Genomic DNA, 26,295 nt, shown 5'->3' with positions numbered 1-26,295 from the left:
ACATCTTCATATTTTTCTTGATGTGCCTTCAGTACTTATTGCACTATATCCTTCTTTATTGTGATGGCACTTTCTGTTCCTCAAGTCCTTACTGGTATTCTAAAACAAAAGGAGCGTTTTGTACTTTAGATACATATGCTCAGTATTTCAACTTACCACAGTGTTTTGTCAATGACCACTTCTTAAAAGGCCTTGTTTTTCTTTACCGGAGCCGACAGAATGCTGGTGTTGCTTTTGCTGAGGATGATTGCACCTCCTTCTCATATAAACTTGCCATCCATCCTCTCGGTGCTGTGCCCTCTCCTCTCTGGGGTTGGAGGAAGGGAAAACAGATTCTGATTAAAATATGAGCTGACCACTTACTCCTACTTTATCCTCCTCTACCTTCCCTGAACCGTTCTCCTTCTGGTGGTCACCTTACATGGGGAGGGAAGGAGACTTGACTCGGGGCGGTGGACACACAGTACGATATACAGATAATGTGTTATACAACTGTACTCCTGAAACCCATATACTTTTACTAACCAATGTCACCCCGATGAATTCAATAAAAATTAAAAGATAAAATAAAAGAAGAACCGAAACCCAGTCTCATAGAGCACAATGAGCTGTTAAACCGACAGGAGCAGAGAAAAAGGGAAACCATGACCAGTATTTAAGGGCAAGGGGAAAACTTGAAAAATACACTTACACAGATGTGAAGAATCTGAGTTTTTAAAGTATTCTTATAATCAATAAGGATAATATAAACAAATAGAATTCTTTAGATTAAATTTATTTCTTTACAAACAGCTACTTTGGATGTAAAACATTCATTTAATGTGAAATTTTGGAGCTTTTTTTGCCAAAATAAATTGGTATTGTAGAGATCATTTTTGTTGTCCATGGTCAGGATTTGTCCTGCAGACATAATTTGTTTGTCAAAAATTGTATTAAAATATGAGTAATACTTAAAACAATATATACCTCAATCTAGATTTTCACCATATTATTTAGAATACATTCGGCTTTAATTGGTGGAATAATTGACTAATACAGGTTACCTAGATACAAGTTCATTTTTCTCACAAAACCTCCAGACTTAAGAGATTGTTGCTAGTGACCCAGGTACTCAGCAATACAGATTCTAATGGATGCAGGATGGCTCCTACAGCTCAAACAGCACGTCTCATTTCAGTAAGGCAGACAGACAGAGAGAAGATGCCAGCCTGTGGGCCATGGTTCCTGAGGAAAGCAAAAGCTTCGCCACAGTCCCAACTCACTACAGCTGGTTCACTCTCACTGGTCACAGCTGACTCACACAGCAACCCCTAGTTTACAAGACCACTCCTTCCACGGTATCAATGGACGCCAGCTGGAAACAAAGTCTTTCTACCATGCATCTCACTAATTTTATTGCTTCTGAGGCTCCGTTAGGGATTTATGATTATGGTTCCAGTGCTGCAGTGGTAACCAGGGACTTGATTATTTATCCCATGGCATGTGACATGTAATGGCCACATTTCATGAATATGTGCAATTGTTGTCTGGGTGGATAATTTATTTTTTTTCAGTCTCCTCTTACACTTAGTTCCTCTGTATGGTTCCTCCATTTTTTCCCCTTTGGATTACTTTCTCTCTTTCTCTCTTTTTAAAAAAGATTTTACTGATTTATTTTTTTTAAAGAGAAAGGGAGGGAGGGAGAAAGAGAGGGAAAGAAACATCAATGTGTGGTTGCCTCCTACGTGCCTCCTACTGGGGACCTGATCTGAAACCCAGGCATGTGTCCTGACTGGGAATTGAACTGGTGACCCTTTGCTTCACAGTCCAGCACTCAGTTCACCGAACCACACCAGCCAGGGCTGATTACTTTCTCTTTTATATTTCTAACTAATTTCTCTACTTTTTCTCCTCCCCAATTTTTACTTCTTGCTTTTGATGAGATTCATTTTGTGACACAATTCCTTTTGTTCTAATCCTCTGCACTATCTTTCCATCTACCCAGATCTTCCCTTTTCTTCTCTTTTCTTATGCATCTTGTGCTGCCAACACGGAGTGTATTTGTTTTTGTTTTGCACTAATAACTTTCAGTGCGCTCTCTTTATGAGTTATACTTCATTAAAGTTCATTGTTTTCCTCATTGCTTTTAGACCTTGTTTTTTCTTTGTTTGTTTTCTTGATATTTTTCTCCACTATTTTAAGGTCAGAGGCTTCATGTAAGTTTCTCATAAATTTCTCTATTCAATTCCTGTTTTTACTTTAGTAAAAATTAACGCAATTTTATATATGCTATAACAGTTTTAAATATTTAAATGTATTCTTTCAGTGATAGACTAACCAAATGATCCACAACTCTATAGACCGTCAATATAAATAAACTGAATTTGAACCAATTCTTCATGAAAAAGAATGTGATTTCATTAGTGTATTGCTCAGTGTGTGTATATGTATATATAGTTGCATCAGATGCAAACTTTCTTACAAATCATAGAAAAAATCTTGAGTAGGTAAGCTGAGAATGATAATGGCAAGATAAAAACACTGAGAGAAGGCATGGATAGTAGGATGATTAATGCTATATCTACGCAGTACAGGTGTTTGAAACCTGAGCAAGTGGTCAGAAAACAAATTGCACATTTATTTTTCCTGACAAAGGGATTAAGGGCTGTGGTTGATCATACCTTTCGAAATAAAGCTTTGAGTAAACTGCTGTCTTGATTGATTTCTTTGGTATTTGCTAACACTGCAACTGAACATTCTATTGGGAATTCTTTTATTTGTTTGTTTCCCAAAGATGTGAATTAACTCATAATTAATGGGATTAATAAAGACATTATGAAACAGCCGTGATAGTTTTATTAACAACTATACTGGAATTAACAAGATACAGTTTGTTTAGAGACAGTGACAGTCTTTGCATAAAACTTTTCACTATTAAAGTGCCAGAGCTTAAAACAACATTCCACTAGAACTTGATGGGTTAAAAGAATATCGGGATGAGATTTAATTCTGAGTCTACCACAATTCAATCCTATTGTTTATAGTTAATACATTGAAGGATATACAATGTAGTACCAAAATGAGTAATACAGATCATTTAGGGAGCAATAAGGATTCCCTGAGAGGGGATCATGGAAGTGGTTAGAGCTTTCTCTGGACACGTTGATCACGGAAAGCCCCTCTGAAAAGGTGACACTTGGGGTGAGATATGAAAGGCAACAAAGGGCCATCACCCATGTAGGAATGGGGGTAACAGCATCACCGACAAGACGTTCCCAGTAGGGCAAATTACGTCAGAAGAAAGGACTTGGCTTCTTCAATAACCTGAAAGGATCGCCAGCGCCAGTGTAGTGGGAGCACAGTATGACTGAGAGACTGGGACAGATGAGGAAGGGCCGAGCTTGGCTGAGGACTTTGGGTTTTATTCTAAGTGCAATAGAGAAAGGACCACTCGTGTGGCTTTCAGTTCTATTTTTTTTTTGTGTGATGAAATAGACATTTGTTTTGAACTTTTAACTCTTATAAAACCATTTGTTATTAAAGTTTTCAAATATATGTTGAAGAAAAGTATAGCTTCTCATACAACTGTCATATTGAACTATCGATGTTGCTGTGAAACTGTTTGTTCTTAGTCATTTGGTTGATTGATCACCACACTCAATGGGCTATTCAATTTCATTTTTATATGCCACATTATTGGAAAAAAGCATGCGTTGTTTGTCTAATAAATACTTCTGAGAGATTGTAATGAATGATATATTAATTTTTATAGGTGTAAACATATGATAAATGGAGCTTTTCTTATTGCAACAAAAATAGAAAGTAAGATGAATGGTGAAAACAAAACAATATGATTTTAAATGTAACACATTCCCAAAACACAAACAAGCTGAAAATCCCTTAGGAAGACACCTTTTGGGGGATGTAGTAAAGTCTTCCTAATCAGCGAGTCTACTTGCCTCTCGGGGTTTTTCATATAAAAGACGAATGCAAGGAGAGCGATCATTCCTCATAAGCCACCAACATAGGGTTTGCATATTTCTCCCCATACATACCTTCCAAATGAAAGTGATAGAAAGAGTGTCTGCTAAACATTTCAGAGGCTATGAAACCTGCTGGGCTGAAGATTCCAGCCGCAAGAGGGTTCAAAGGGACCAGGTAGTCGAGGGGATGTGGGTTGTTAGAGTTGCAACCAGGGCGGATCCCCTCTTTCCCACCTGTGCCCCACGGCAGGGCCAGGGTGTGGATGGCACCTGCAGCAGCCAGTTGGTGTTAAACAGGGAAGGACAGTCAGCCACAAGTAAACGAGGACACCATTGGAAAAACGCACCTGTCTTTTTGTTTTCTCTTTTGCCCTCCTGACATGCCTAAGGAGAAAAGCTTTGGAGTTACAATGAACAACAAAGGCCATTTTAATATATGAAACCAGTCATAAAGTTCCAGGATTTCTTGTTGTATCATTTTTATTGGGTTCCTGTGAGAAAAATGATGGCACACTCGATGTTGTATAATTTCTGAACATTTTAACAAATGAGCAATGTAACAAGTGTGTGGAAAGGCTGTGAAATAAGACAGGGACTGCACAGTAGCCTGGGTTAAAAACAGCAGGTGTGTTCCTACCTCCAACCTGAAAAGCAGTGGGAGGTAGTGGTTCCTTATATTCAAAGGAAAGTCAGGTGAGAGGTTACTTTAAGGGCATCTGTAACCTTCAGTCAAAGGTGACCTGGAAAACAAATGTATAGACCTTATTTTCTGCCTCCCTACTTCTGACCTCCTGCTTAGTTTCGCAACAGCCAGCCAGGCTGGGAGCCAGAGTCCAAGAGATACCAGTTTTCAGTCCATACACGTTGAGAAAAAATGAGTGTCGTACAAGGGTGGATAGTGGATCTGGAGAGGCAGACAGAATATATCCAGTACACTATTTAAAAAGTGAAATTGAAAATTCATTAGAGCATAGTTTGAAGTGATTGGGAAAAAAAAACATTTTTTAACTCATAATTTCAAACTATAAGTTAAACTAATACCTGCATTTACCAGCATCATGGCTCTTGAAACTTTACTACTAAGAGTTTAAAATAGTTTTCTCAATGGGCTATTCAATTTCATTTTTATATGCCACATTATTGGAAAAAAACAGAACTAGCATTTCTCTCTCATTTTTAGATGAGAGTTAGGAGAGGAAAAAGGAAATATTGTTAAGGTAAGAATGAATGAATGATTCCAGCTAATAAAGAAGGCATCTAAATTCCCATCTGCAAGACAGCTTTGCAATAGAGATTTTACAAAAGTAGCGAAAGGCATGTAATAGTAGTAGAAATGAAAATGCCTTTGCCATCAGAGAACTGGGTTTGAATCCTGGATCTGTAATTTAATAGTTGCCATTGTTAAAGTCAGTTGTCCATTGGAGACTCAATTTCTTCACTCATTAAATATTATTATCCACCTGCAGGTTTTCCGTGCAGCTTAAATGAGACATAATGTGATCAGTATATTACCATTTTGATTGGACTATGGCTCATTTCATATATTCATTTAAAGGAGCTAATTTTTTAAAAAGATGAAGAAAAAGGAAGTTGGTGTATGGAGACAATATAAATACTAAACATACTATAACTGGGTAATTTTATTTGTCTTTTACTTTTTTTTTTAAAGTTGACCACTTTGATTTTGGTCTGAAAAGGAATAAATAAATCAATATTTTCAAATGGGAATAGACATTCTAAGAAGGAATTTATGGTTTTAAAATTATGATTTATCAAGAGCCCTGGCTGGCGTAGCTCAGTGGATTGAGCGAGGGCTTGCAAACCAAAGTGTCGCAGGTTTGATTCCCAGCCAGGGTACATTCCTGGGTTGCAGGCCATAACCCCCAGCAACCGCACATTGATGTTTCTCTCTCTCTCTCTTTCTCTCTCTCTCATCCCTCCCTTCCCTCTCTAAAAATAAATAAATAAAATCTTTTAAAAAATTATCTCTTTAAAAAAATGAAATAAAATTATGATTTATCAAAATGATCTTTGATCAATAAGGCCATCATTTTCTAATATCTCCACACATTTTCTCTTTCAGAGGGAATAGATTGATATCCTAAATAGGATCCCTGAGTGACAAAGTCAGTAAAACTTTGGGGCATTGGCTAAGGGTAGTTCCAAACAAGGTGTGGTTACAGGGAATGGCAGTTAGTTTCCTGAAGTAAAATCAGTGGGAAAGGTGGAGTACAAAGTCCTGGCATTGACCTAAAAGTAAGCGGATCTAAGCATCCTTCAAGGAGTTCTATGGTCTGCTCGATCTTCGGTTCCCTGCACTTAGAGCATGCCAAAATAGCTGTAGTTCCCTCAATCTGTTGTGCTTCTTCTCAACTGTTTTTCTGAAGTTCTCTCCCTTTAGAATGTCATACCTTTTCCTACCAGCTGTCTATCTTGCTTAAATTAGTTTCTCTTTCCTTTTCTTGAATTAACCCAAGGCATGACTTAGTGAAACCTCTATGTGAATTATATGAACATTTAATTCATTATATTGCCCTATGTATTTTTCTCATAACTTTTACCACACTGGGATACTATGATTAGATTTCCAACTGGACAGAGAGAAAGTTAATGTCTTTTCATTACTTGCTTCTAGCAGTTTGCCTGCCACATAACAATTTTTTTCCCCAAAGAAATGCATGGATGGCTGAAAGAATGGAAGAACATTAGAGGCTTGACATCAGCTTGTCATTATTCAGGGCATCAACAGAGAGTTTTCAATAAATCATGATTAGCCTTGACTTGACCTCCAAAAAAGGTGACTTGAGTTATTTCAAGCTGCTTAATAAATTCCATATCTTCTTTATTATTTATTCTGTGTCATGTTGATATATGTTTTTTATAAAAATACAGGTTATATTCAAATTTTTGAATAAATCTATAATCATTTCATACTTTGCCAGTATAAAAAATATTAATTCAAGCTTTATGATTTAGTCATTGATGTATTGCCTACACCAAGTCTGGAATATAGTATGTTAAAAATAAATTCTTAGATATTAATGAATAAATGCATGCTGATTCAGATTCTTTGTTTACTATGTAAATTATTAGGCACATATTAGACAGGTATAATAATGTTATTAATTTGATATTCTAATGTTATTTGGAAAAATTCATAGAAGTTTGTACTCTATATTACTTATTGGATTAATAATATCTTATTTTGATGCAAATATAAGAAATGTATTACAATTATAAAGTATGCTTTTAGGATTTTTATTTAGTCACTTATTTTAATAAATATTATCTCCTAAGATGTAGAAAATGGTGTTCTATTATTTATTTTCTATATATAGATTTAAGTTGATAGAGTATTTTACCTGTATAAGACACTATTTGTTAATTATGGCTGATAAAGTAATGCATTCCTATCAATTAAGAATCCTTGACATTAAAGACGTTAGGGTATTTCGAGAAACATTCTGTAATAATGACTTCATTGAGTACATGAGTGGCGCCATAAGAAGAAGAGGGATGAAACTCAGTAGCTATTACTCTCGTCTGCATAAATGTTGTTGCTGATTCATGAAAATAACACATCACAATGGGAACAGAAAAGATCTATAATCCACAACTATAAAATGAAAACAGAACATGAGAATCCAAACTACTTCATTAATGAAAATCCCCCCAACCGTGCACAAGAGAAAGCAACACCCCAATTCAAATTACATATCATTGAACAAAAATCCTCAGTTCTGAAACAACTCCCCGCATCACAATTGGTAGACCAAATAAACGGAACCTCAGGAGGGGAAAAGAGTTTATGCAGACAAGGAATCATTGGATTTACTCAAAAGAATAATTTTACTTGCTTGATAAAGTTTTATATTTATATTAACCAAAGGAAGCATCGGACATAAGTCTAATATTAACATTCGAGTCATGTTACTATGTCAACTCCATTTTCTTCAGTATCATGCTACCAATTTGATGTTAAAAATGTTCCCTAACAGTTTATTAAAGTCAACTTTGTTTATGTATTAGAATAGGAATACCACTTACTTTCTTAAAATTAACAAAGACAAATCTGGTGAGTAAAGTTCTTTATAAATTATGCTCTTTTTGTAAGAGTAATTGACAACAGAAGCAGTTACTCTTCTGATACTACACTTGTAAGACTTATGTAAATTTATAAGTGTAAAACTTCATTCTTTACTAAAGATATGACAAAGCATTTCTTTTTCATTTTTATTTATTATTTTTTGCATTTTCTACTGTTGTTTGAGTATAGTCGTCTCCATCAGATATGACAAAATATTTCTAAAATATTTTTCATGCAGATATGAAGAATGATTGACAAATACTGGTAATAAGACTTTCTTCTCATTAGTGTCCTACAGTGACCTTTTGTTTTCAAATGTGGAAAAGGCCCATGAAAATACATTCATATGCCCAATCATGTTTATGTCAATGCATCACAAGTTTTCCATAATCAAAATTATAGAGTTCAAGTGAATGTATTTAGGCCGGTGATTTTCAACCGGTATACCTGACCTATTCAGATGGTCAAATTTCAAAAAACTGACAAGAGCTGATACAACAGCCATCTGGTCTGAATGAATCAAAAGTATGCCTACATTTTTGTCAGATCAGCAAAAATTATATTTTTTGGAGTCCCACAAAATTTTAGTAATTATGTGTGCTGTGAGATGAAAAAGGTTGAACATTGCTGCTTTAGAACAACAGTGTGCCTTGAGAAAATGCTGGTTGTGAAATTCTTTCTTGAAGATTAGAAATGGGAGGGAGGTGGGGAGGGAGGGGTGGGTGGGCTGGGATGGGAGTAAAGGACAGAAATCTGTACTTGAACAATGATTAAAATAAAATTAGAAAAAAAAAAGATCAGACCAGCTAGGAAGAACCAGGGTACGTCAAGGTTATCAGTCATTCCCATAAAGGACACGAGAGAGTCAAAACTTGGAACACCACAGATAACACTCAAAATATTAGGACACACAAAGTAGTCTTACCACATCTCTCCCAAATGAATAATTTGGGAAGCAAAATCTTTGGAAAAGGAATAAATGAACTTGATCTCACCAAATTGGAGGGTAGAATGAGATAAAGGGCGAAATAAAATAATGTGGAAAATAGGATGGTATTGGTTTTCGCAAGACAAAACAAAAAGTCAAGCTTAAACTATAATAGAGAATATAATTTTCACTGGAAGAATACTAAGAAATGTACTATATAATTTTGAATCTTTTTGTCTGTTATACAGGTTTGGTTATAAATTCTTTGAGGCATTGATTAATAACTGCATTAGATGTGGCCGGGAAAGTCAGTTTTTCACCAACTTCCTACCCTCTGCAGAAAATAAAATGAAAATACTTAAGATTTTAAAAAGTAAATCCATACATGCATTTGAGTTTTTTAATAGAATTCAATTTCTTATGTAGTCATAACAATGTTTTCTATTTGAATGGTTCTCTTCTTTTAACCAGATACTGTCTCCAAAACTGTATTACATTATTAATCTGGACTGTAAATTCTAATATTTCCAATTCTGTTAATTACTTCTTAGATATAAATGAGATTGATTTTAAAAGAATTGGTGTGTAGGCTTGGTAATACACTGTATTATCTATATTTGTTCATTCACTTTTTAAAAACTTGGTTTAGTAATTGTTTAAAACAGGGTTGTCAAACTCATTTTCAATGGGGGCCACATCAGCCTCGAGGTTACCTTCAAAGGGCCAAAATAATGTTAGGGCTGTATAAATGTAAACAACTCCTTAACAGTTAAGGAGCTGAAATTACATTCAGCCCTTTGAAGGCAACCACCAGGCTGATGTGGCCCCCATTGAAAATGAGTTTGACATCCCTGGTTTAAAAGAATCAAAAGCCAACTGTCATCCTACAAATAGGCAAAGTCATTCTTTTAAATTTTTTTAAGTAGAGTTGGTGTATGATGTTATATTGGTTCATTTAGTTTCAGGTGTTTAATATAGTGATTCAACATTTTTATACCTTATAATGTGGTCATCTGCTAATTCTAGTACTCATCTGTCACCATGTAAATGTATCACAATATTATTGACTATATTCCCTTCCTGTTTTCACCCACCGCCCCACCCCCTCCCTTCTGGTAACCATCTGCAAAGTTATTTTTGACTTGAGAAATAGTCCAAAGCTTTTAGCGTGCACTCTGTAATTAATGCAGCTTATTCAGTGTTTCAGTAAACATGATACAATCTTATCTAATTAAAAGGCATAAAAACAAATTTTATGCATGTTTAAACTTCTTATCAACAGTATTCTCTCCCCTTCTAATTTTAGACAACATGATGAATGAAGAATTTAAGAAGGCGAAAAGGATATTTAATACACATTTTGACATCACAGTTTTCTCGAGATTAGAATTTGGACAAACTTCAATATTTTACTAATTTGTGAGGCATTACTAAACATGTGACCTTATTTTTAAAGAATAAACTCTTCAGAGTTATGGAAATAAGTTAATATTATTTTCCTGGAGTCATCCTGTATAAGAACAATTCACAAAATGTTATTGGTTTTATTATTATAATCACTAGTTATACTAAAAGATCTTGATAAGGAATTATTAGGTGAGGCTTAATACAAATTCTGAGGAATTATCTTTTGCTCTGAAAAGCAGAGATTTTTTTCTGTTATTTCATTCTTTTATGTCTTGCACCCACACTGGTCCTGACATAGGCCGAGGGTGGGAGTAGAAATAAATTAAATCTCTGCAGACTGGGAGGCAGGAGCCCTGCTTTGAACGCTTGGCATATGGCAAGGAGGAGGTTTTATGGAAGCTGCAACAAAAGAATAAGCAAAGCAGGATATTATGAAAAATAGCTTATAAGATTGGTCAATGAGTATTGACAAATTTGGTTTGTATTCTTATAATTAAGATGAATTTTCCGGCAAAATTTTAACTTAGTTATCTCCTTAGAACCTCTTTTCATACTCACCTTTATTGTTATTTTAAAAATGTAAGAGGCTGACAGTGACCAGAAGGGAGAGAAGAGGGAGTTTCAGGGGAGAATAGGAAGAGTTTACAGGAACAAATTTAAAGGACACATGGACAAAAACTAGGGGGAGGGTGGTAATGGGAGGGAAGTGGGGAGGGTTGGGTGGGTGGGCTAGAATTGGAGTAAAAGGGAGAAAACTGTACTTGAACAATGATTAAAATAAAATTTTAAAAATGTAAGAAAATAGAAAAAGAAAAATTCTATTATTTTACTTCTTTATACATTTTTCATCAAAAATGGTCTTTTTATCAACTGCTCCTGACCCCATCACTAAAATTTGTTTTATGCAAACTTCAATTATTCCTATGTACATACTTCCAAATACTTGCCTGATATTATTCTCAATGATCATATTTCTGTTTTCTACTTTATATGCAGAGGATAATCATGTATAGAATTATCTTGATTAAAGATCACACAATCAGTTCCCTAAACAAGTCACATAGTGAGTTCATATATATGGAGTATAACTAACATGTTGCTCTTTTTGTAGATTTATCCACTAATAGTTTGCTTTACAAATAATTTTAGTTTGGCAAAACATGAAAATAAATTATATCATAAATTGTGTACTTCCAGATAATTTACTCAATGGAAATATTTTATTAAAAGTTTAACCTATCAGTATTACATTAATTCTAAAGATTTCTACCACTTTGAAACAAAATTATGATTAAAAAATACAAATATACAACTGTGAATCTAACAATGCCACTTTTATTACTTTAAAAATAATATCCTAATGTTCTTTAAAGAAAGTGTTAGTGTAATATTACAATAGTGGTAATAATTATAATAAACTCATATAAACTAGACATATTTTGGTTAAAGTCATAATGTAGTTTAAGATGTTCAAATTGTTTATGATAATTACTCTCTCTGTATTACATATGGGTGTATATTTATAAAGGTCAGAAATGCACATTTATGTGTTGTGGATAATATGTTGTGTGTATGAATACAATGTTAATTTAACATACATCTTTAAAATATTGACATCTTTAAAGTAAAAGAGAGGTTATGAATATTATTTCTATTTTTCACAAACAACTAGCATCACATTATGTTTGGTGTCTATTATAAATGATTAAAACCTACCTTTTTTAGGGGTAACAAATTTTTAGACTCACACAATTTGTAATAATATTTGAAGTTAGCGCAATATCATGCTGTACAAGTGAGAGACGGGTGATTTATAGTGGCCACCAGTGCGGAGACTGACCACTGAACCCTGGCAGTGTATTTAGTATATATTTAGAAATATAAAGACAGACCTGCAGAGCACTAATCTAACTAGTGACTCTGTTGTTTAATGGGAAGTAATTGAACTGAATAAAATTCCAAGCGTATCCACTGGAGTAAATGAATGTTCAAAATTCTGTATGAGCAAGCAGAGTGTGTCATGCAAGCACTGGAAGAAAACAGGTGGTGATTTCAGATTTCCCTGGTGGGGATTACAATCAAGTTGCAATTGTGGCACTCTCCCATGTGAGAGCAAATACGGATTGTTCTACGTAGCCATGCTCTGCTGGTGTTCTGTTTGCTGCAGACACTGCCTTTTCAAGTGACATCTCCTTTACAGGCAGATAATTCATCCTTTGCCAAGGACATCAGTAATTGTTAGAGCCTTTGCTGTTTTCGTTGACTGGGGTGAATCAGCTGTTTAACTGAACGGTGAAAAAATGTTCACACATTTCTTTCTTCTTGCCCTAGCTGTAGCTTTCTTTCATGCTTTATGTAATGCCTCCTGCTAATCAAAGCCAAACTGTGTATAATGGACTCCGGTGAAAGCTGAAATGTATTTACTCCAAGCACAAAGCATTTGTACAGCTTGTGATTTAATCTTTGCTATTTGTTTTCCTTTATCAAGTGATTGACAGGATGAGGCAGTCACAATCAATTTTTCTGATTAATACACTGCCATGCACTTTGATTTCCTCATGCGAAGGTTGCAAAGACTAGGTGGTGCATCAAGAAAGAGATAAATTCTCATAAAGTGCAATCCCAAATGCATTCTGTTTCATGGAAGATAGTGGAGGCTGTGATGTTTAATGGAAGAAGCAGGGTCTTTGGAGCCAGAGAGGCCTGGGAATGGACTTCAGCTGTGTAGCTTACATGCCTTAAATGCACGTCTTAGCCTATGGCATCATTCTAGGGGGCACTTTGCCCATCCACTTATCCTACCACGTTAACGTTTTTGAATCCGTGCCAATCTACTGACAAACATTACAATTATATATTGCAGCATTTTCCTCGTGACAATAGGATGATATGTATCTTACAGTGAATTGATTTCAGATTCAGTGACACATGGTAATCTTTATAAAACTGTTTCATCCCTGGAAGATTCATTTTGATATTTACCTTCACCTACACATTTTTAAGTATAATTAAAAAAAAAAGATTAAGATATATACTTGATAACAGAACCTATTTGTAAAAATAATATTCTTTTATGAAAGCTTTTTAAGAGAAATTGCTCAAAATATTGGATTTTTGGTTGAAAGCTTCATGATAATAAATGAATAAAAATTACAAAGTGGCTACAGGAATAGGGGAAAAAGTGGTGTGAAGAGAGGACAAAAGAAAGCAAAACATTTCTCTAAAAGGAGCACTTGAGTCGGAAAGGAGTCTTAACAAAACCCCAATGGAACCCCAAATCCTGCTGATGAAAATTTATATCTTTTTTTTCCTCTGTCCTCTTATCTCTCCTCTATTTCCTTTCTTTCCCTAATGGTCTGAATTTTCACTTCTGTTATTTTATTCATGACCTGGTTGATTCTTCACATTTTCAGTTTGTTCCTTTACTCACTGGAAAATATTCAAAGTAGTAGTGAGATAAATCTAGAATAGCTATTTTATCTGGTTTACCTTACTAGAGAGATGCAAGATATTTTGTCACTTATGATTCTGAAGTGACAAAATTTATCTAGAAGGACACATTCTTGAAATGTTGACAGGTTTGATTTTCCTCTCTCTTTTTATCCTTTTCTTTCCCTTATTACTTAATCTCTGCCCTCATTAGTTCAAAAAAAGGAAGTAAAAGAACTGAGACATCTCAGCACTGACCTGCCCAGACCCCAAATTAACCACGAAGCCACCTTACACACACATACCCACATAAATAATCCACCCCTGTATCACCTGTGCATGTAAAATAAAAAGCTGAAGTGAAGAGTCTATCACTGTGTATTTTATCTCTGTAGTAGAATGAAGTTAGTTGACTTAAAGAATAAAAAGTACAATTTATTCACGTGCCTATGACTGAGGAGACTTCAGATACTGGGTATTGCATCTCAGACGGGCCCTACACTGTGAGAACATTTGGTGTGACGGAATGGCCATGTCCCAATGGGTAAATCAATGTGTAAGAAAATACATAACTTTCAGAACCAACTCATAATAAGATGAATTGTTTTAAAAGTTCTGAAAATAGTGAATCTGAAAGAGTACCAATAATGCATTGAATCCATTAAGAAGTTACCAGTTGAGCATCCAAGATGGTTGTGGAGCAGGGGGATGTTACACTCACCTCCCCCTAGGACCAACCTGTAATTGCAGCCCAAACTATAGAACAAGCAACATGAATAGAATAAACAATTGAGAAATAGCTGAATAGAAGCTGTATCATCAAGGATTTATAGAAGCCACATCAAGACTGGTAGGAAGGGTGTAGACACAAGAAGGGCTGGCCTTGCTTCCAAGGGTGGTAGCTGAGATTCTGGAGGGATAGTTCTGCTACAATTGTGCCCCCTAAGGAGCAGGGGGACTCACCCGCCAGCTGGGCTCCCCAGCTCAGAGAACCAGAGTCAGGAAAAAAAGTACCCAGAGAATATCTGGCTGTGAAAATCAGTGGGATTCTCTTTACCATGGAGAGACTGTCTACCTGTGCTAGAGACACCAATGATCTCTTACAACCAGCACAGAAAATCTCATTTGCAGCCACTGACCCTGGGCTCCAGCAGAGGAAAGGCAGAATGCACTAGAGTTGTGGGAGGAGAGACTGGAGTTGGTGGCTCTGGGGAGAGAGCTGAAGGGACAGCTGCCATGATGCCTGTGCTGAGTCCCATCTTTCTTGAGAGAGCACTACCCTCTCTCCTGGAGGAAGGGACGGCCTAGTCTGTGGACTCCCTGTTGTCTTCCCTGCAGAGATTGCACCCTGCTGCGGAGTCAGCTGCCTCGGCTTGGGTGGAGAATTCTGGGCAGACTCAGCGGGTGTTAATGAATGAGTTGTGTTCCTTTGGGGCAGAAGCCATTGCCCCCACTTTGCTATGACCCTGACTGGCACCTCCTACCTCACAGGAAATCTGCTAACCCCACTCTCCAAGCTCCCGGTGACCCCACACTCTTGACCCATGTTGGGGCCAGCAGCCATTTATGATAAACTCTTTCAACAAAGTGGGAATAGAGGGAACATATCTCAATGTAATAAAGGCCATACATGACAAACTCGCAGCCAACATTATACTCAACGGGCAAAAACTACAGGTGTTTTCCTTCAGAATGGGAACAAGAGAGAGATGTCTGTGTTCCCCACTCTTATTCAAGATAGTATCCTAGACACAATAATCAGATAAGAAGAAGAAATAAAAGTTACCCACAATGGAGTAGAAAAAGTAAATCTGCTATATTTGCAGATGACATAATGCCATATGGAGAACTCTAAGGATTCCACCAACAAAAAAAAACAAAACTACTAGAACTGAAGAATTTAGTTAAGTAGCACAGTGAAAAATAAATATCCAGCAATCAGTTGCATTTTTATGCACCAATAATAAACTATTAGAAAGGAAAACTAAGAAAACAATCACATTTAAATTGCACCAAAAATACCTATAAATAAATTTAACTAACGATGTAAAAGACAAGTACTTGGAAAATTATTAGACACTGAAGAAAAAAATTGAAGAAATGAATAAGTAGGAGCATATTACCCTAAGCAATCTATAGATGCAAAACAATTCCTACAAAATACCAATCATGTACTTTAGAGAATTAGAACTAATCTTTCAAAAATATTTATGAAAGTACAAAAGACCCCAAATAGCCATAGCAATCTTGAAAAAGAACAAAGTTGGAGGAATCATGTTACCTTACATATTACAAGGCCACAATAATCAAAACGGAGTGTTATTGGTTATTGGTTAAAACAGACATATAGATCAATAGAACAGAATACAGAACACAGAAATAAACCAATGTCTTTATAGTCAATTGATATTTGACAAAGCTATATCCTTTGTATCTTCTGGGGTAGACACAGTCTATTGAATAAATAGTGTTAGGGAAATTGGACAGATACATGCAAAAACAATGAAACTAGACCATCTTTTTACAGGATAGAGGTGAATAAACTCAATATAGAGTAAAGACTGCAATGCTAGACTAAAAACCATATAAACCTCAGAAGGGGATGTAGGTAGAAAATCTTGGACATTTCTTGTAGTAATATTTTTTAGTGATATATCTCCTTGAGCAAGGGAAACAAAACAAAAAAAAATAAGCAAATGAATGGGACTACATCAAACTAAGAAGTTTTTGCATTGCAAAGGAGATCATCAATAAAATGAAAAGACAACCCACTGAATGAGAGAACATATTTGGCAATGATACATTTGATAAGAGGTTATTATCCAAAACTCATAAATAGCTTATAAAACTCAATGCTGAAACCCCCCCAAATAATCCAATTAATAAATTGGTGAAGGCCTTGGCTGGTGTAGCTCAGTGGATTGAGCACAGGCATGTGAACCAAAGAGTCACCGGTTTGATTCCCAGTCAGGGTACATGCCTGGGTGGTGGGCCAGGTCCCCGACTGGGGGTGTATGAGAGGCAACAACACAATGAAGTTTCTCTCCCCATCCTTCTCTGTAAAAATAAAGAAATAAAAATCTTAAAAAAAAATAAATAGGTGAATGACCTGAACCCACACTCCTCTAAAGAGGACATACAAATGGCCAATAGACGTATGAAAAGGGTACGCAACGTCAGTAATCATCAGAGAGATGCCAATTAAAACCACAGTGAGATGTCACCTCACACATATCAGAATGACTATCATCAACAAATCAACAAACAACAATGCTGGCAATGATGTGGAGAAAAGGGAACCCTCATGCACTGTAGGTGGGAATGCAGACTGCTGTTTGCAGTCACTGTGGAAAGCAGTGTGGAAGTACCTTAAACATTTAAAAATGGATCTGACATATAACCCAGTTATTCCACTTCTGGGAACTCATTCATCAGACTTGGAACACTGATTCAGAAGCAAATATGCAACCCTATGTTCATTGCAGAGTTATTTACAATGGCCAAAACTTAGAAGCAGCTTAAGTGTCCATCAGTAGATGAATGGATAAAACAGCTATGGTATTTATATGAAATACATACTCGAGTGAAATATTTTTTATGTTTATGGATGTTGAAATTTGAATACTTGCTTCAAAGACAATTTTGTAGATGTATCAAAGTATTTAAAAGTAGTTACACTGTTTTCCCCATCAATACTACTTCCACAAATTGTTCCCAGGTATATAGTTTTGGATACAGAGACAGGTTTAATTAAAAAGTTTGATTTATCCCTTTGTACTATGCCCTATAATAGCAAAAACTAAAACAAGAAAGTGTCTGATGATGAGGGAGTGATAATATAAATAATACTATGTCCTTATACTGGATTATTATGCTGTTGTTAACATAAATAAGTAAAATGATGCTGCATGTCAATATTGTCAAGTTCAAGGTCCACATTCTCTTCTGAGTTCTTACAGCATGCATTGCTTCTGAGGTGTTCCATTTTGGCATTGCTTATTTGTGCTTATATGTTTACATATTTAATATATACCCTGGGGCATATATAATGTTTCACATAATAAGTATTACATGTTTTCTATGTTTTTCTCAAATAAAGCAATGAAATGTCTTTTCATACCTTGTGGCTTGGCATATCTGAGGAAACTGGGTAACGCTCAGGGTTGGTGTTATGGAGATGTGGAACACCTGAATATTTTTGGTGTGATACTGGACTAGTACAATTTGTCTGGAAATCAATGTGGCAAAAACTAGTTAAATGAATATGTAATCTAAACTTTCAACTCCTGGGTGTATTAACCAAATAAATTTTTACACAGTTCCAACGCGAGCATGTTGAGGATTACATGATATGTGGCATTAGGGAACTGGAATTTTTCTGGGTTCACATCTGGGGAGGGATTAGGTGAAGTTTGGTAAGGGTACAGTATGGAGTCCTTTCTTATAGTTAGAATCAGTGGACAAAATAGAACCACAAATAGACATGGACTAAAATACAAATAAAAAAATAGTTGAGTTGGTAAGCTGCTGTAACAGAGAGTTCCAAAAATATAGTGAATTAGTAAATGAAGACGTTCATTTTTCTCTCTTGTGTGTTGTGCCCACGGGTCACCACTGGCATCCTATTCTACACCAGCCTGCTTTTGTACAACCTGTGTGCCAGCTAAGCAGGGTTTTTAAATGTTTTAATGATTGATAAAAGAAATAGGAGAAGTAAGAGGAGGAGCAGGATGAGGACAGGCTGGAGGAAGAAGGGGAAGAGAACAAAAAGAGCCTAAAATATTTCCTTTCTGAAACTTGGCAGAAAACGTTTTGCTGGCGTTGGGATAAACAGTCATTCGAGGACTTGGGTCCTTTCTATTGTATTACTTTATTGTTCTCATACTGCAACATGTATCAGAATTGCCTTTAGGGTTTGTTAAAAAACAGATTGCTGGCCCTACCTCAAAGTTTCTCAGTAGGTTTGCTCAGGCTGCCCTGAGACTTTTCAATGGGTACAATTACTAACAATTTCCAAAGTGCTGCTGCTGCTGTGTGTCTGAGACAAGACTTTGAGAAGCAGCGCCTTGGAGGATGGCTGTCACTTGCAGGTTTAAAATGCAGTACTCCCACGTCTGGGCAACAGAGAGCAGGATGTAAGAAAAACACCTGATATTTAAAGGTTCACACCTAAGAGTGTTTTTCACCACTTCTGTTTACATTACACATGAAAACATCAAAGTACAGAGATCCTGGAAAATGGAGTATATGATTTTACTACTTTTAAATAAGAGGATAATGACTTTAGGTAGAAAATCAGCAATCTCTGCCACTGTACCATGTACATAAGTTAAAAATGCATGACCACAAAGTAAAAATATCCATTATAGAACAACATATGGAAAAAAACATGCATATTAAATCATTAAATTGGTTGCCCATGTGGGAAGAGAAATGTGTGTATGTATGTAAAACTTTTTACAAATTATGTAATATGAACTAATTACTAAGTAATATAATTCTCTAATCTGAGGTTTAAAATAAAAATCAGTCAGCCTACAAATACATTTTAATATAATGCTTAATTACTATAAAAATTTGAAAATGCCATGAGCAAACTTGTCAAGGAGGAAATCACTGATTATTCAGATGTTTATTGTGGGTTGGAAGAGCAAAACTAAAATGTTATGATAACGCAGCACTTTGTGGTGGAAACTACACAAGTCTGTGTTATAAGACTTGATTCAAAGCCTAGATTTGATACTTAAAAGCCACAGGGGATTTGACAACTTCTCATTAATAAAAAAATACAATAATATAAATGGTAACTGGCATTACTTGAAAGCTTACATCACACCAAGGCTTCTGGCACTAAGAATTTTGTATGTGTTCACCCTTCACTCTTTGAAATAACCCAGTGGCACATGTACTATTACAGTCACCATTTTATTTATCTGCACGTACTAAATTGTATGAGATCACTAGTTACTAAAAGCGCCGGGTTTGGAATGAATGACTGCCTGCTTCCTGAACCTGTACTTTTCAGTTGCCGTATTAATCTTCGTCTCTATAAAAGGAGAATATCATTAACAGTGTTAACAATGAGGGAAATGCATGCATACACACAGTGAGTGCACGTGAATACAGAAAAGCATTAGCACCTGGAAGAAAATAAGTGTTGTGCTGTGTTCTTGTCAGAGAAAGAAAGGATAAGTCATGGTCATGGAATAAATAAGAATACTTTTTATATTCTCCACAGTCTTAAGATAAGCTCTGCAATTCTGTGCTATCTAGGTAGAGAGAATGGTTCCTTGAAACCAGAATAGTAACTCTTACTTAAATAATGGAGTCTGTGTAAGTCAGAGGTGGCTGAATGGCTTTCTTGAATATAAAACTCTGAAAATGAAGTTAAATTTATCAGGGATGAATTACCAACTACTGGCTCCTGTTTTCTATTTTCCACATTTTGAAGTAGAATGAGTGTTCTCTTTCTCCCACTCAGGGAGAGATGAGGTTACTTCCTCCAGGGCTGGCGAACTCTGGTACTCTGGCCAAATCCACCCATAGCCTAGTTATATGAATGCAGTTTGATTGGACTACAACCACACCCGGCATTAGCAATGGTCTATGGTTGTATTTATCAGTAAGTATTTATCAGTGCATAAATACTTACTATAAGGCTATGCCATCAATGCTCAGTGACACTCTCCTGGCTATCTGAATTGAATTTCAAATGAGCATGTGGCTTAAATTTGGACAATGAAGCAAGAGGGTAGGTTTGCTGAAAGTACACGGAAATATCCCTTTAACACCACATTGTGGGTTGAATAGTGTCACCCCAAAATTAGTGTCCTCCTGGAACCTCAAAATGTGGCCTTAGTTATTAGTTAAGGATCTCATGGAGAACTCTACTGAATTTAGGGTGGGCCTTGTATCTTTATAAGAAGGAGAGAGGGTGAAGACACATGCAGTGGAGACCTATACAGAGGGCAGAAACTGTCCAAACAAAGATTGTACTGGTAAAACTTACCCAGTTAAGAAAGATTTTATTAATAGGGAATTGCAACAGGGGAGAGAGGTCAGAACTCAGTCTGAGCTCAACTCCACTGAACCAAATAGCAAGAGAGACTTTAAGAGCTAGGATGGCCTTCTAGCTGATGTCCTCCAGCTGACATCGGCTAATTGGCCTTACCCACCAGAAAGATAAACTTCTTACATCTACTTGACAGGAGGTAGTTTTACAACAGGGAGCAAAGTGTCCACAGAAGTTAGGTTCCTAGCCTCTCAGAGACATAGGAAGATTTGGGTTCTATCTTGATGATTATATTTCAAAGGAATAGCTCCCAGGTCCTTGAGGAAGACAATCCTGAGTAATAAAACTGTCAAGAGACCATAAAACTGTCGAGAGGCCATACATCTCAAAGGGACAGAGAAATAATTTGCAATTACAGGTTGTCTAAAGCAAATGTTCTAAGGGAAGAGAGAGGAGGGATCTTTGTAGTTAGGCCAACTGGATTCTGTAAGGGCCAGGGTGAGAAGAAAATCAGGGCTTAGAATTTAAAAAAGGAAAACCATCTAAAATTTAAGTGAAGACAGGCTGAGTTTGGAGTTGATGTGGTCACAAGCTAAGAATGCCATGGTCTATCAGAAGCTAGGAGACAGAGGACAGATAGTTCTCTACAGCCTTCAGGGAGACTACGGTCCTACTGATGCTTTGATTTGAGCTTCTGGCTACTTAGATTTCGAGAGAACACATTTCTGTGACTTTAAGCTACCTGTCTGCCTTGACTTGCTATGGCTGTCCTAAAAAATGAATGCACTACCAGACACCAGACTTATTTTTTCCCCGTATGTGGATGTGGTCTTGAAAATTTTGGGTAGCAATCTTGCATTGAAATTAATTTGACCAACTATGGGAATCCAAGAATAGAGAAAACAGAATGTGATTGGTATCCAAGAAATGCTGTATAAAACCAATATAATCAATTCTGCTCTTTTTTTTATCCTTCGTGTTCTGTCAGGCAACAAATCCCATTAATACAGATGCAAATTTGAGAAGAAATTCAGTTAATTGCCAACAAAACCATCCTAAAGGATACTGTGTGCTGTATACACATTTGAAGAAAGGGCCCCACAGACAGTATGGTAAGAAGTGCGTCTTCCAGAGTTGTTCGAAACTGCTGCTTCACTTACTTTCTCATGCTCACTGGGGTTTCTCGGTCCTGTACCAAGCACAGAAGCCTGAAGGCTCTCTGGGCCTTGGGGTTACCAGTCACATCTCCTGAAGAGGTGCATTGTGAGAATTAAATAGCAATATTTTGCTTGTTTGGCAAATTACATGATCTCCCCAAACTTGTATTTAATTTGCAGAATGTATATAATAATGTGTACATGGTGACGAGGTTTAAATGAGAAAGGAAAATATGATCATACATTAAAAAGTAATACATTTACTAAGAATCTAAAATTTGCAGGTGCTGTAACCATGACAATGAATAAAGCGGTGCCTCCTATTCTTACTGAAAGTATGAAGTCATCACAAGTTCACAAACAAAAGGCACTGTGTCACGTGGAAGTCGTCCTCTGGGCCCACGGCACTGTATTTACTTCAATACTGTAATTGTCAAGTCTGAGTACAATCAACAAAGGCCACGCGTCAATTTTTGGATGAAAAAGAAGCTGGATGAAAGGCTAATATATTCCACTATGTAATCAGTTAGGCAAATGACAGTTGAAAAAGTAAATAATGAATCAATGCCAATGCAATCATACTTAAGAGGGGAAAATGAAGAATCTTTTGTAAAAAGACTCACAATGTCAGATAAATTATATTATCTAATTTCTAGACATATGAAAAACAAGGAGGTAGAAGAGACTGGCATATAATTGATGAATAGATGAAACAAAGTAAATATAGTGTCCCTAGATGGTGCTTAACAAATGAGCCAAATCAACCCACTGAGGAAAGAATGCTTTTCCAACAATGGTGTTGGAATATTTCAATATCCATAAAAAAACCCAAAAACCTCTATCTCATTTTTGTCCAAAATTTAATTTAAAGTGAAGCATAGGTCCAAATACAAAAACTAAAACCATTGCACTTATAAGGAAAACCCACAAAAATCATATTTTCATGGCAATAAGCAAAAGGATCTTAGATTTGGTTATAGAAAGCAATAATCAAAACAAAAAAAAATCAGATACATTAAGATTCCTTAATGTATAAGCACATAAGAAAAATGTGCTTATTACAACATTCAATTAATAAAAAGACTGGTCAGGGCACAAACGAGGAGACAATATTAAAAAAAAAACATGTATTTAATAAAGAACTGAATATCCATAAAATAAAAATAAAAGACTACAACTCAATGACAAGAAGACACAGTGTTCTATACAAAGCCCTGGTCTTTAAAGTAGAAACTGCCGAAGGTCAAGAAGCACATGAAAAAGTTTTGAATATCTTTAGTTATCAGAGAAAGGCAAACAAAAACCATACTAAAATACAAGCTCATACCCACCTGGATAAAATTTAAAAGACTAACAGCACTAAATACTGGTGAGATTATGGAGCAACTGGGACACTCTTTATTCTTCCTGAATGAAATAACACAAAGGATTTGGTAGGAATGTGTAAAACTGTTACAACCTCTTTGGGAGAAAGTTCTATTAATTTTTTTAAAACCAGTCACATACATGTTCTACATTCTAGAAATTCTACTCCTAGGTATTTGTCTAGTAGAAATAAAAATAAATCTTCACAAAAAGACTCTGTACAAAATATTCAAAGCAACTCTATTCAAAAGAGCCAAAAAACCTGGAACATTCCAAATGCCCAATCGTCAGAGAAGAATGGATGAACAACATGGATCAATCTGTGAATAGAGGGATGAGCAGACAGATATGCAACAAAGCATTTATAGTAAAACAGTAACATCAGAGTCTCAATGGTAGTTATATGAGTTTTCATTGCAAAATTCCTTAATCTCTGATGCATTTTTGTAAGTTTCCAAAACAAAATACAAGGGGGAAAAAGATTCAACAGAAGAGCAGACTGTTTCTCAGAGCCGTCCATGTCAGGAGCCCGTTCTCTTGGATCCCTCCGAAGGGTGGGCCTGAGTGTCAGGGGGATGAAGAGCAGGGTAAAAAAAGAGCAGGACCGAAAGCTTCCTAAAACATCCACAGTGAGGGCCACAAAACCAGCTAACAGCGGTGGGTGCTGATGTAACCGAAAGGAGTCCACAGAAAGGACTGAGATGCAGCTCAGTCTGTGTAACAAACTGAAGTTCCTGGCAGGTTAGAGAGATCGTTTGGTAGAGGAAACAAATTAAATAAGGATCGAGTGAGGTACGAAGGAACAAGACATCTAATTATTAACTTCATAAGTAACATTGTGTTTACGCCCACATTTAGTGTGAGAATCATATAGATTTCTCTCTCTCTCAAGTTTTAGGAAGATTCCTTACATGATCTGCTTGCTGTGGGGGCATCTGCTTTCATATGTGGGTGTTGCATTCCAGCGTGAACTGGAATAAGTTTAGAAAGGTTGTGTTGGTTTTTATTAGGAAGATTTTCTTCTCTGCTCAAAGTCCGCAAATTGTTTCTAATTTTATTCAGATATAAATGAGAGCATTATGCTAAGTGAGATAAGCCAGGCGGTGAAAGACAAATACCATGTGATCTCTCACCTATAAGTGGAACCTAATCAACAAAACAAATGAGCAAAACAGAACCAGAGACGTGGAAATAAAGAACAAACTGGCAGTGACCAGGGCGGGGGAGGGGGATAAAGGGGTATAGAAGAGGAAGGGGCAAGCCAAGGAATACGAGTAGAGGACTCCTGGGCACAGAAAATGGGGGGATTCACTGTGGGAGTGGGATGGGTGGGGCAGGGGAGAGCAATGGGGCAAAAGGCAGGAAATTGTAATTGAACAATAATAAATAAAATAATTAAAAAATATATAAATGAGAATACTCAATCAAAATTCTCAAAATGCCTGGTTTCTTTCTCACCTCTCCTTCTCCTACTCTTGCTCGAATTCAGTGCATTAACATGGCAGCCATTTTTGCTGTTTTGGGAAGACTGCAAGGCCTCCAGATCAATTGATGAAAAAATGTGAAATCCTCTGGCTGGCATAGCTCATTGTATCGAGTGCGGGCTGCGAACCAAAGTGTCGCAGGTTCGATTCCCAGTCAGGGTACATGCCTGGGTTTCAGGCCATGACCCACAGTAACTGCACATTGATGTTTCTCTCTCTCTCTCTCTTTCTCCCTCCCTTCCCTCTCTAAAAAATAAATAAATAAACAAAATCTTTTTAAAAAATGTGAAATCCTAGAAGGTTTCATATTACTTAACCTACTTTTATATATACACCATTTTATACCAAGTGCAAATGTGAATCTCAGTTAACTCAGAGTGTTATTGTAAAGTTAAAATCTGAGCTAAAGGCCTTAACAGACATCTCAGGAAGGAAGATATGCAGATGTGGAATGAACATATGAAAAGATGCTCTACATCATGTGTCCTCAGGGAAATGCGAATTCAGATACTGATGACAAGCCACCGCGCATCTGTTAAAATGGCCAAGAGTCAGAACGCTGGCGGCACTGAATGCTGCTGAGGATGTGCGGCAGTGAGAGCTCACACTGATTTCTGGTGGGAATACTAAATGGTACAGCCACTTGGTGCTGGAGACTTCTCGCTGGACCATGCTCCACAGTCAGGTAGACCAGTTGAAGCTGCTAGTGATCAAATAGTGACATTGAGAACAATCAACATTACACCACGCCAGAGATAGTGATGTACTCAAAACATCCAAATTAATTAAGTTATTAGTGAAAATGAAAAATGTGTCTTTTATTTTACAGAAAAAACCTAACTAGACTTTTGGCCAACCTAATGCTTTCCTCTGGTGTTTTGCGTATTTGTATTCACTTACTTTTCTCATTTTGACATTCCCCACCCAACTATGCCACCATCCTATAATATCTGCTGTGGGGCAAAATACCTTAAGTATACACTGAAGGAAAATACATTATTGCTGTGTTGATTGCAAATAAAAATCTACTTGATTTATGCATTAAATAACTGCAAAATGGTACAGCCACTTTGGAAGATATTTTGACAGTCTTTTAGAAAACTAACTATATGATTAGTGATCAAACTACTTGGTATTTGCCCAAATGAGTTGAGAAATTATGTCTATACAAAAACCTACACGTGGATGTTTATAGCAGTTTTACTCATAATTAGAAAAACTTAGAAAGAACCAAAATGTCTTTCTGTAAATACAGAGATACATAAACTGTGGTGTATTCCGATGATGGAATGTTATTCAGTGCTAAAAAGAAATGAGCTAGGAAGCCATGAAAGACATATAGGGACCTTAAAATTATGAAATAATAGAAACCAATTTTTAAAAGCCACGTGCTGTATGATTTCACGAATATGACACGCTGGGAAAGGTAAAACTATGGAGACAATGAAAACATGAGTGTTTCCT

Source organism: Phyllostomus discolor, chromosome 11 (genome assembly GCF_004126475.2).
Source record: "Phyllostomus discolor isolate MPI-MPIP mPhyDis1 chromosome 11, mPhyDis1.pri.v3, whole genome shotgun sequence".
Taxonomy (NCBI): Eukaryota; Metazoa; Chordata; class Mammalia; order Chiroptera; family Phyllostomidae; genus Phyllostomus; species Phyllostomus discolor.
This window is presented reverse-complemented; position numbering follows the sequence as displayed.